Genomic DNA, 10,130 nt, shown 5'->3' with positions numbered 1-10,130 from the left:
ATATTCAGGTTTCCCATTAAAAGCTGCACGTTGCCTCCTATATGGATGATTGATTGGTAACCATTTTCTATGCCCAATGTAACAAATTTTGTGGCCATTTTTCAACCTGTGACTAGGTGTATCATCGCCGCATATTGGACAAGCTTTATATCCTTTAACAACACAACCAGATAAGTTTCCATAGGCGGGGAAATCATTAATTGTCCACATTAATGCAGCTCTGAGTGTAAAGTATTCTCCATTATGTGCATCATACACTCCTCTAATCCCAACCCACAAGGATTTTAAATCATCAATCAAAGGCTCCAAGTAGACGTCTATATCATTTCCGGGTTGTTTAGGACCGGAAATCAATAAGGTTAACATCATGAACTTTCGTTTCATGCACAGCCATGGAGGGAGATTATATGTAACTAAGATAACCGGCCAACAACTATATCTGCTACTTAGAGAACTGTGGGGATTGAATCCATCAGATGAAAGAGCCAATCTCAAGTTTCTCGGCTCATTACCAAACTCAGGCCATTTATCATCAAGAAGTTTCCAAGACGGGGAATCCGCCGGATGAGACATCTGACCGTCAATTGATTTTCTAGCAACATGCCACCAAGTCAAACTCTTAGCTGTCTCATGTGATTGAAACATCCTTTTAAACCTTGGAATTGGGGGAAAATACCACACCACCTTCGCTGGCACACCCTCTTTCAAGATTGCATCTTTGCCTTCCTTCCACCTTGAGATACCACAAGTAGGACAATTAGTTGAATCCTCATACTCCTTCCTATACAAGATGCAATCATTGGGGCATGCGTGCATTTTCTCATAACTCAGCCCCAATGCACACAAAGTCTTTTTAGCCTCATACATGGAGGTTGGTATTGTATTTCCTTCTGGAAGCAAATCGCCTTGAAGTATCAATAATTCTGTAAAACAGACATCACTCATCCCATGTTTTGCCTTCAAATTATACAACTTCACTAATGCCGATAACTTCGTGTACTTTCTACAACCAGGGTACACTGGTTGATCTCCATCCCCAATCACATTGGCAAACTCATACGGATCCGAACCAAAATCACCAAAATCATTATCATCCATATCAATTTCTTCAGACACAAAACTGTACCTACTATGGCCATCATCTTCTTCAACATTTCTGCTAGCATTAGTAGTTGCTTCCCAAGGTTCTCCGTGAAATGTCCAATTCTTATAGCTTTGGTCAATTCCATTAAAGTATAAGTGATCCCTTATAATTCCAACCCCAAACAACTTCAAATTAACACATTTAACACATGGACAACGGATATGTGTTGTAGTTAGAAGATTTTCTACAGCAAAGTTCAAAAATGCTTCCACCCCAAACTCATATGCCTTCGATCTTCTATCCGAGTGCATCCATGACTTATCCATCTCCGACACTATAACCTATTATCTATAATAAAGTGAAAATACAGGCAATGACCATCACTATAGCAGATTATACAATGATCTAATCGCAAGTAATAAACAACAGAGACGACGGGTTTTAATCAAAAACAGACGTATTTGGCATATATAGACGACGGATTTTCAACAGACGTCGTCTATTATACGTAATACAAACGACGGTTTATGAAAAAACCGTCGTGTATAAGTAATACAACGACGGTAGTTTAAAAACACCGTCGTGTAATCGTCGTCGTACGCCTTAAAATTCGTCGTGATCTCAGTTTATTTTCAAGAACACAAAACCCATTAAGAACACAACATATATATGAAACCAAGCAAGAAACCAACATATACATGAAACCAAGCATGAAAACAATAAATCCATTCCCAATTCAACATAACATAGGGTGATTAAAAGATACGACAAAATTAAATCCATTCCCAATTCAACATAACAGATAATGTAATCCATGAACCCATTAAACAGAAAATCCATGAACCCATACCTATAAGCATTGGTGCACTTTGCACCTTCTCCAGAGCGGAAAATGACAAGATCAAATAAAGGTGTCCTTTTGCTGGAAATCATTTGGAAGTTGGTGATGTGTCTTTTTGTGTTGATTTCCAGCAAAAGTACACCTTTATTTGATCTTGTCATGAACCCATTAAACAGAAAATCCATGAACCCATACCTATAAGCACATTATTAACAGATCGCAAAGCATAAACCTAAAACCCTTTAACAAAACAACCTAATATCATTCAATGAATTTACAAGGGGAAGATAGGGTTTGTACTTACAGGTTGGACGAGCTCACAGATTCGACGAGCCTGGAGAGTGCAACTTTTAATTAGAGCAGAAGTGAGAGAGCGAAATGTTATGTCGCGTGAAATCTGAAATTTTAGGTTTCAGGGATCGAAGTATAAGACTAAGAGCCAAATCTAAAAAAATTTAGGTCGCGCGAAAATTTTTAGAGCGCGCGTTATAAAACGTCGAAAGAAAAACCAAGGCGAAAGTTCTACAAGTACCGACGTAAATTTAATATTCCACGACGGAAACTTCATTTTTCGGATTAAGAACGTAAGGCCGTTCATTTTTCGGATTAATTTTAAATTTATTTTGAATTTTTTATATAACGACGACTGAAAAACCACGTCGGTGTTAAGAAATTAAAGACGTTGTAAATTATATAAACCGACTTACATATTAAAATAACGTCGTTTAAAGCGTAAACCATGTCGTATGTTTTACTGTACGACGTAAAATATGTATTCCACGACCCAACCACCGTCGTTAAAAATTAATACACTAAACCCATAAAATTAAATTATACAATTTAAAAAATTAAGTTTATAAAAGGTTTTATGGTTTTAAAGCCTAACATATAACATAGACTACCCAAAAATTATACTTTAAAAATAAACCCCAATAAATAACAACACTAATCTCTAAACCCTAGACTCTAAACCCTAAACCATTAAACTAGAAGTGATTTTATGACTCATCAAAACAATTTTGTTTTGGATGGTCATTTTAAATTTTTGTTATTCAAAATGAATTTTTTCAAGGTTTATGTGGAAGAAAATATATCAATGACTTCATAGGAGTTGACTTTTCAATTTTCTGATTTATTTTATATTTATTTTGAATATTTTGATATAAAAATAATAAAATATTCTTACCATACAACAAACCACGTCGGTGTTAAATAAATTGTAGACGTTGTAAATTGTAATAGACTACTAAGTCGTTAAAATGACGTCGTTAAAATGAGAAACCACGTCGGTGTTAAGAAATTAAAAACGTTGTAAATTATATAAACCGACTTACATATTAAAATGACGTCGTTTAAAGCGTAAACCATGTCGTATGTTTTACTGTACGACGTAAAATATGTATTCCACGACCCAACCACCGTCGTTAAAAATTAATACCCTAAACCCATAAAATTAAATTATACAATTTAAAAAATTAAGTTTATAAAAGGTTTTATGGTTTTAAAGCCTAACATATACCCTAGACTACCCAAAAATTATACTTTAAAAATAAACCCCAATAAATAACAACCCTAATCTCTAAACCCTAGACTCTAAACCCTAAACCATAAAACTAGAAGTGATTTTATGACTCATCAAAACAATTTTGTTTTGGATGGTCATTTTAAATTTTTGTTATTCAAAATGAATTTTTTCAAGGTTTATGTGGAAGAAAATATATCAATGACTTCATAGGAGTTGACTTTTCAATTTTCTGATTTATTTTAAATTTATTTTGAATATTTTGATATAAAAATAATAAAATATTCTTACCACAACAACAAACCACGTCGGTGTTAATAAATTGTAGACGTTGTAAATTGTAATAGACTACTAAGTCGTTAAAATGACGTCGTTAAAATGAGAAACCATGGCGGCTATTTAACTATACGACGTAAAATATATATATCAACGACTTAACCGCTGTCGTTACATAAACGTCGTCGATGATACCCTGAACCCTTAAGAAATTGAAGATGTTGTAAACCATAAACGACTCAATTGTTCAAAGAACGTCGTCTAACTATATTTTTACGTCGTAATTGTTTAAAACACGAAACAACAAAATACGACGGTTTGTGACTTTATTAGGTCGTTGGAAAAGTATTACACGTCGGTTAAGCAATTTGTATGTTTGTTTTTTTTTTAATTTAAGAAAACCTCAACAAATTTTTACATTACATATTATAGAGAAAATTTGTACATTATACATAAATATCAAGTGTTCAATAATTGCCCTGTTTAATAATTTGGAAAACAAACTCTGCCCATTCATTCCGGACTTCATCAATGGCTTCTTGGGGGTATGAAGCTTCCTGGTTTCCCTTGGCATACTGCATAAACAATGACTATTAGGGTTTATAAATAAAAAGAAATTCAATCACAGACGACGATATTTTTCATAACCGACGTAGTATATCCATTCAACGACGTTAATTTTACACGACCGTCGTTGATAATACAAAAAACGACGTGAAATGTATGAAGGTAATTTCTTCTTACCTTATTCTCAAACCCCAAGGAAGGATCCGTGATGATGTCCCTCATGAAGCGCATTACATAATACCCGCATTCGACATTGCTGGGTTGCTTTGGTGTGCCTGAGAGAGTTTTCCAAATTACATTTTTACGTCCTGCTCGGGCTATGTGGGTATTATATAATTTTAAAGCACTGTTCACGATGTTTTTGGCCTCTTCATCGACCACACGATTTCCTGGCAGAGGATCCAGAAAATAGACGGTTTCTCTCTTTGCTCTTACAATCAGCAAAATCCAATGACGGCTGCACAAAATTAATATAAAAACGACGGTTATTTACAAAAACGACGTATTATAGTATTTCACACGACGAAGTAAAGTAGCTAACGACGACATTATATATTTATCACGACGATAAATAAATACCGACGTGGTTAGTAGTTTCAAACGACTAAATAAAATAAAACACCGACGTGGTTAGTTTATAAGCTGTCATTTATTGAAAATCATAAAAACAAAATCCTAAGGAGACTAATCCTGGATTGTAAGGCATCATGAAAATCTGTTCACCGTCTGTCTTCTGAAGTCGAGCTGCTACCAGTCGTGATCTGGCAGTTATTGTGCCAGAGTTGGCACTAACTGTAGCAGGGTCGATAAAGCCAACCATACTGCACATATTGGCTTTTTTCAAAACATCGTGTAAGTACCTAAACAAATAAAATAATATAAACAAGTCAGCACACAAAACACGACGGTTATGTATAAAACAACGACGTATTATAATATTTCAAACGACGTACTGAAATAGATGAGGACGTTATAATATATTTATCACGACGGTTGTTAGTTAAGACGACGTGGTTAGTTAGTTAAGACGACGCAATATATAAACCAACGAGTTATTATTTTAGAAGTACAAAGCTCATATATACAGCCAATACAGTAGCTCCAATTTCTTCCATGCCTGCAAATTGTGTAATATCTTCAGGCAGGAGGAAGGTATCGCGCTCACCACCAAACACCTCCTTATCAATTGTAAATTGGACTGTCTTATCCTCAGGCAGGAGTGTCGTTTCCACAAAACGACAAAGGGTTTTTAAAGAAGATGGCGCCTCCATTTTTGAATAAGCACCAACTTCAATAACCTGTTTAAAGAAATAAAAAAAATGACGTGGTAATTCAATAAAGACGACGGTTTAAGGAATAAAACGTCGTTTTAAAAGTATTTAAACGACGGTGAAAAAATTGTCGTGGTAATTTAATAAAGACGACGGTTTTATGAATAAAGAGTCGTCTGAAACCTTTTAAACGACGGTGAAAAAACCGTCGTTTAAATATTTTATTACGTCTTAAAAAAATTCCGCCGTCTAAGTTGTAAACAAACGACGGATTAAATAAAAATATCGACGTCTGAAATTTTGAAAAACAAATAAAAAAGTTATGTTAACATACCTTGTCGTCATGCTTTCTTCATCTTCTTTCTCCTTTTCTTCTTCCTTCTCTTCATCTCTTTTTTCTTCTTCCTTCTCTTCATATCTTTTTTCTTCTTCCTTCTCTTCATCTCTCTTTTCTTCTTCCTTCTCTTCATCTGGCTGATGTTTCCCCATTTTGGCAGTATCATCCTCCAAATGTAGGGATCTCACATCACCTCCAGAGCAGCTAGCTTTGTCAGACATTGGATTTTTGGGGCTTTGGCTAATTCTTGGTTTAAGCATGCTTGGATCAAAATTGGGAATTAATTGGGAAAGCTGACTCAGGAAATGCTCCCTCTCAGCCTCTAACAATTGTTTTGTCCTAGCCTCCATCCTTAAGGCCTCTTCCCTTGCCTTAGCCTCCATCTTTTTAGTCTCTTCTTGAAGGAGAACTCTTAAACTCTCCTTCAAACGGTCGTCAAAGCTCACCCTCTGTGGTTTGGGCAAATTGAAATATTGCCTTGGGGAAACACCAGCACCAGCTCCCCTCACCCTGCCTGGATGCTCGGGGCCCAAAGCCATGGTCAGCACATCATTGCTGCCATCTACTCTGACTTTGCCTTCCGAGACTTGTTTCTGCAATTCATCCTAAAACAAAGATAAACAAAAAAACACACGACGGTTATTTATGTACAAACGACGTATTATATAATTTCACACGACGCAATAACATATAAAACGACGTTATTATAACTTATCACGACGGTAGTTATACCGACGTGGTTATTTATTTAAAACGACGAAATGAATAAACAACCGACGTCTTATGCTATAATTAAAGAAAACAGAGTAGTGATTCCTATTTAGACCGTTAACGACGTTTTTAACAAAGTTTCGACGTGGTAATATCATTCACACGACGAACAATATAACACACGACGTAATAAGAATAATTCACAGTTTAATAAAAATTTAAAACAGAGTGATAGTAGGCTTACAATTAATTTAGCTTTCTCTGCCACCTTTGGATCAGGGATGTTACCATGTTTGTCCTGTCTAGCTCTCTTCCATAAGGTAGATCGATCAATTTCTACCCCAGGCATGGTTTCCTCCAATTGATCCTCCAATCCAGCATATCCTTTTCGAGACAATCGATGATTGTACTCGAGTTTCTCCCTAATCTGTGCATGTTGAGAATGCACAGACTCAAAATCTTTGGATAGCCTTGAAGCTACAAAGGCATCCCATTGTGCTTTCTCTATGAATTTATATGTTTCAGGGGGTTGGCTTAATTTCTCCCTGTCATTGGTGTATGGAAGGATATAATGCCTCGTTAGTGTAGACTTGAAATCCTTCCATTTCTTGGAAGCAGAAGCTAAAACAGAGGTCTTGCCCCCTTGGCCTACGACAAAAGCCATGTCAACTGCTTCCCAAATCTGCTCCTTTATATCCTTGGGGATTTGGGACCATTTCTTGTCCACAAGTGGGATCCTGGAGCGTGCCAACACACCAATATACGACTGCATCTCAATATGTGCTTGGCCAACACCTTTCCCCCTTTTATTGTACTCAACAATTGGCCTCAGTTTCTGAAGCTTTCTCTTCACAACACGAGGCATTGTGCTCATACCTCGACCAGTCTTTGAATCATCAGAGATTGTTGTCTGGCTGGTTGGTTCTGTCTCAGCAGATGATGAAGCAAACTTCATCTTCTTCGAAGACTTCATCTCCTTCGAAGACTTGTCTTGAGGAGCTACCATTCCAAGCTTCTTGGAGCCAGAATCCTTAGTTTGTTGTTGAGAAACCATTTTAACAGACAAAACTGCAAGTGAAAATATTTCAGGAAAACATTAAGAACACAAACGACGGTATTAAAAAAATACGACGTATGATATGATTTTAGACGACGCAATGAAATAATCTCAGACGTAATAAATGTTTAAAACCATTATTTATATAACGTCGTGGTATATATGTTCACACGACGTCAATAGTAATACACCGTCGTGGTAAACTATTAATTATATAACGTCGTGGTATTTATGTTCATACGACGTCAATAGTAATACACCGTCGTGGTATTAACATTCACACGACGTAAAACAATAAGATATTTTGTCGTCTATATTAGATACCAACCCTAGTTTCTTTTTCTTTATATTTTATCAAATAAGGGAAAAACAAAAACCATTGTTCAGCGAAATCAAACCTGCAATTAAACAAGCATATAAAAAAAGACTATTATTTTAAAAACAACTTTGTCAATTTTCAGACGACGCTAGAACAACTTACGAACCGTCGTGGTCTACCGTCGTCTTATTTAGTTGAGGTAGTTGTCTTCAAAGTTGGAAACTTTCCCTCTTTGTCTGTATATTTTATCAAACTTGGAAAGAAGTAAAATGATTTTGGCCAGAAAAAAGGTAAAAAGATTTTTCAAACAAAAAACGTATGAGCATGCAAAACAGTAACCAAAATAGTGAAAATGAAAGCTTACCTTTTGCGTGCAATGAAAGCAAGAGGAAGATGATCGATGTTTAAGTTCAAGGACGACGAAGAAGACGAGAGGAAGACGATGAGAAACTCTGACAATGCTCTGACAAGGAAAAGAGACGAAAAGGTTTCTCTGGAGATTGAAATTTCTAATCGGGTTTGGAAACAGTGCATGTGTAAGTCCAAAAGTTGCTTACATATAAAACCATTTCAAAAAAATAATACGGCGGTTACATTTAACTACGTCGTTTTTAACTAACACGACGCAATATTTTTAGTTCGACGTGGAATCATTTCATTTAACGTCGTTAGGTTTAATATAACAGACGTGGATTTTAATTTTTAAATTATGAATAGAATTTTTTTTCCCGTGACCTTTCAGTTTATTTTTCAATTACAGTGCGTTATAAATAGAGTTTTTTTTCCGGAGGAAATTTAAAACGAAGGAAATTAATATTCTGCAATATGTAAAGTTTCTTTTTTGGATGACAGATTTAAATAAAATAAGAATATAAAAACAACTAATGTGTAAGTCAAGTAGACGAAAAGTTGCTTACATATAAAACCATTTCAAAAAAATAATACGGCGTGGAGTTCTGTAATGTACGTCAGTAATACCGACGTTGATTTTACAATTTAAACGGCGGTTTTTTGGTAAGGACCGCCGTTGGTTTTAAAAATTTATTCTATAAATTTGTCGCTTTCATTCATTTTCGCGGTTTACATTTAGGGTTCCAAGTTCTTCCTCTCTCAGAGACACTGTCTCTCACATCTCAAAGACAATAATTTGGAGGTCTTTCTCAAAGAGAAATTGAGCTTACATTTAGGCTAGTTGACAAGAAGAAGCTTGTCAACTAGCCTTCTCACTTCCTTGATCAAGCCTGATAGGACACTTAGTGCTTCTGAATACTCCTTGCTTTCCATCAAAAGAAATGCAAGCCTGGCCTCCACTCGCTGTCGAAGGAAAGTTCGCTTCTCAGGGAAATCTGAAGATCAGATGTGCCTGATCCTCTGCTTGATTTTTTTGACTAAGAAGATCCGTCAGATTTGTGATAGCCTCTTCCTTTACGTAGAGCTTCAGAAGAAGAAGATGGGTTTCAAGAATGCGATAGAGAATAGAAATGGCTTCAGATGGCCTCTAAAGCATGAGCAATCGAATCAGTAGTTGCTGGGAGATATGATGAAGACATTGTCAATGCTTTGAACTATACAAGTCCTGCAGAAAGATAAAGGACCAAATTGTTAAAGAAACTGAAACAACGGCGGTTTTCTGTTCTACCGTCGTCTTTTCTAGTCGTCTATATAAAGGTAAGATGGCGGTATATTTATAATTACCGACGTAGATTATTTTGTTAAACGTCGTTAAGTGTACTACAACCGACGTGGATTTTATTTTTAAATTATAAATAGAGTGTTTTTTTCCCGAATTCTTTCAGTTTTAGTTTTCAATTACAAAGCGTGATAAATAGATTTTTCTTTCCCGAGGAAATTTCAAATGAGGGAAATTAATGTTCTAGAATTTGTAAACTAACACGACGCAATATTACTAACCCGAGGAAATTATAAATAGATTTTGCTTTCCCGAAGAAATTTTAAATTAATTCAGTTTGAAACAACGACGGGTTTTTGTTATGACGTCGTTTTTAACTAAAACGACGCAATATTTGTTTTGCGACGTGGAATATTTTCATTTAACGTCGTTAGTTTTAATATAACCGACGTGGATTTGAATTTTTAAATTATGAATAGAATTTTTTTTCCCGTGACCTTTCAGTTTATTTTTCA

Source organism: Prunus persica, chromosome G1 (genome assembly GCF_000346465.2).
Source record: "Prunus persica cultivar Lovell chromosome G1, Prunus_persica_NCBIv2, whole genome shotgun sequence".
Taxonomy (NCBI): Eukaryota; Viridiplantae; Streptophyta; class Magnoliopsida; order Rosales; family Rosaceae; genus Prunus; species Prunus persica.
Note: the sequence above shows the minus strand (reverse complement) of the source record.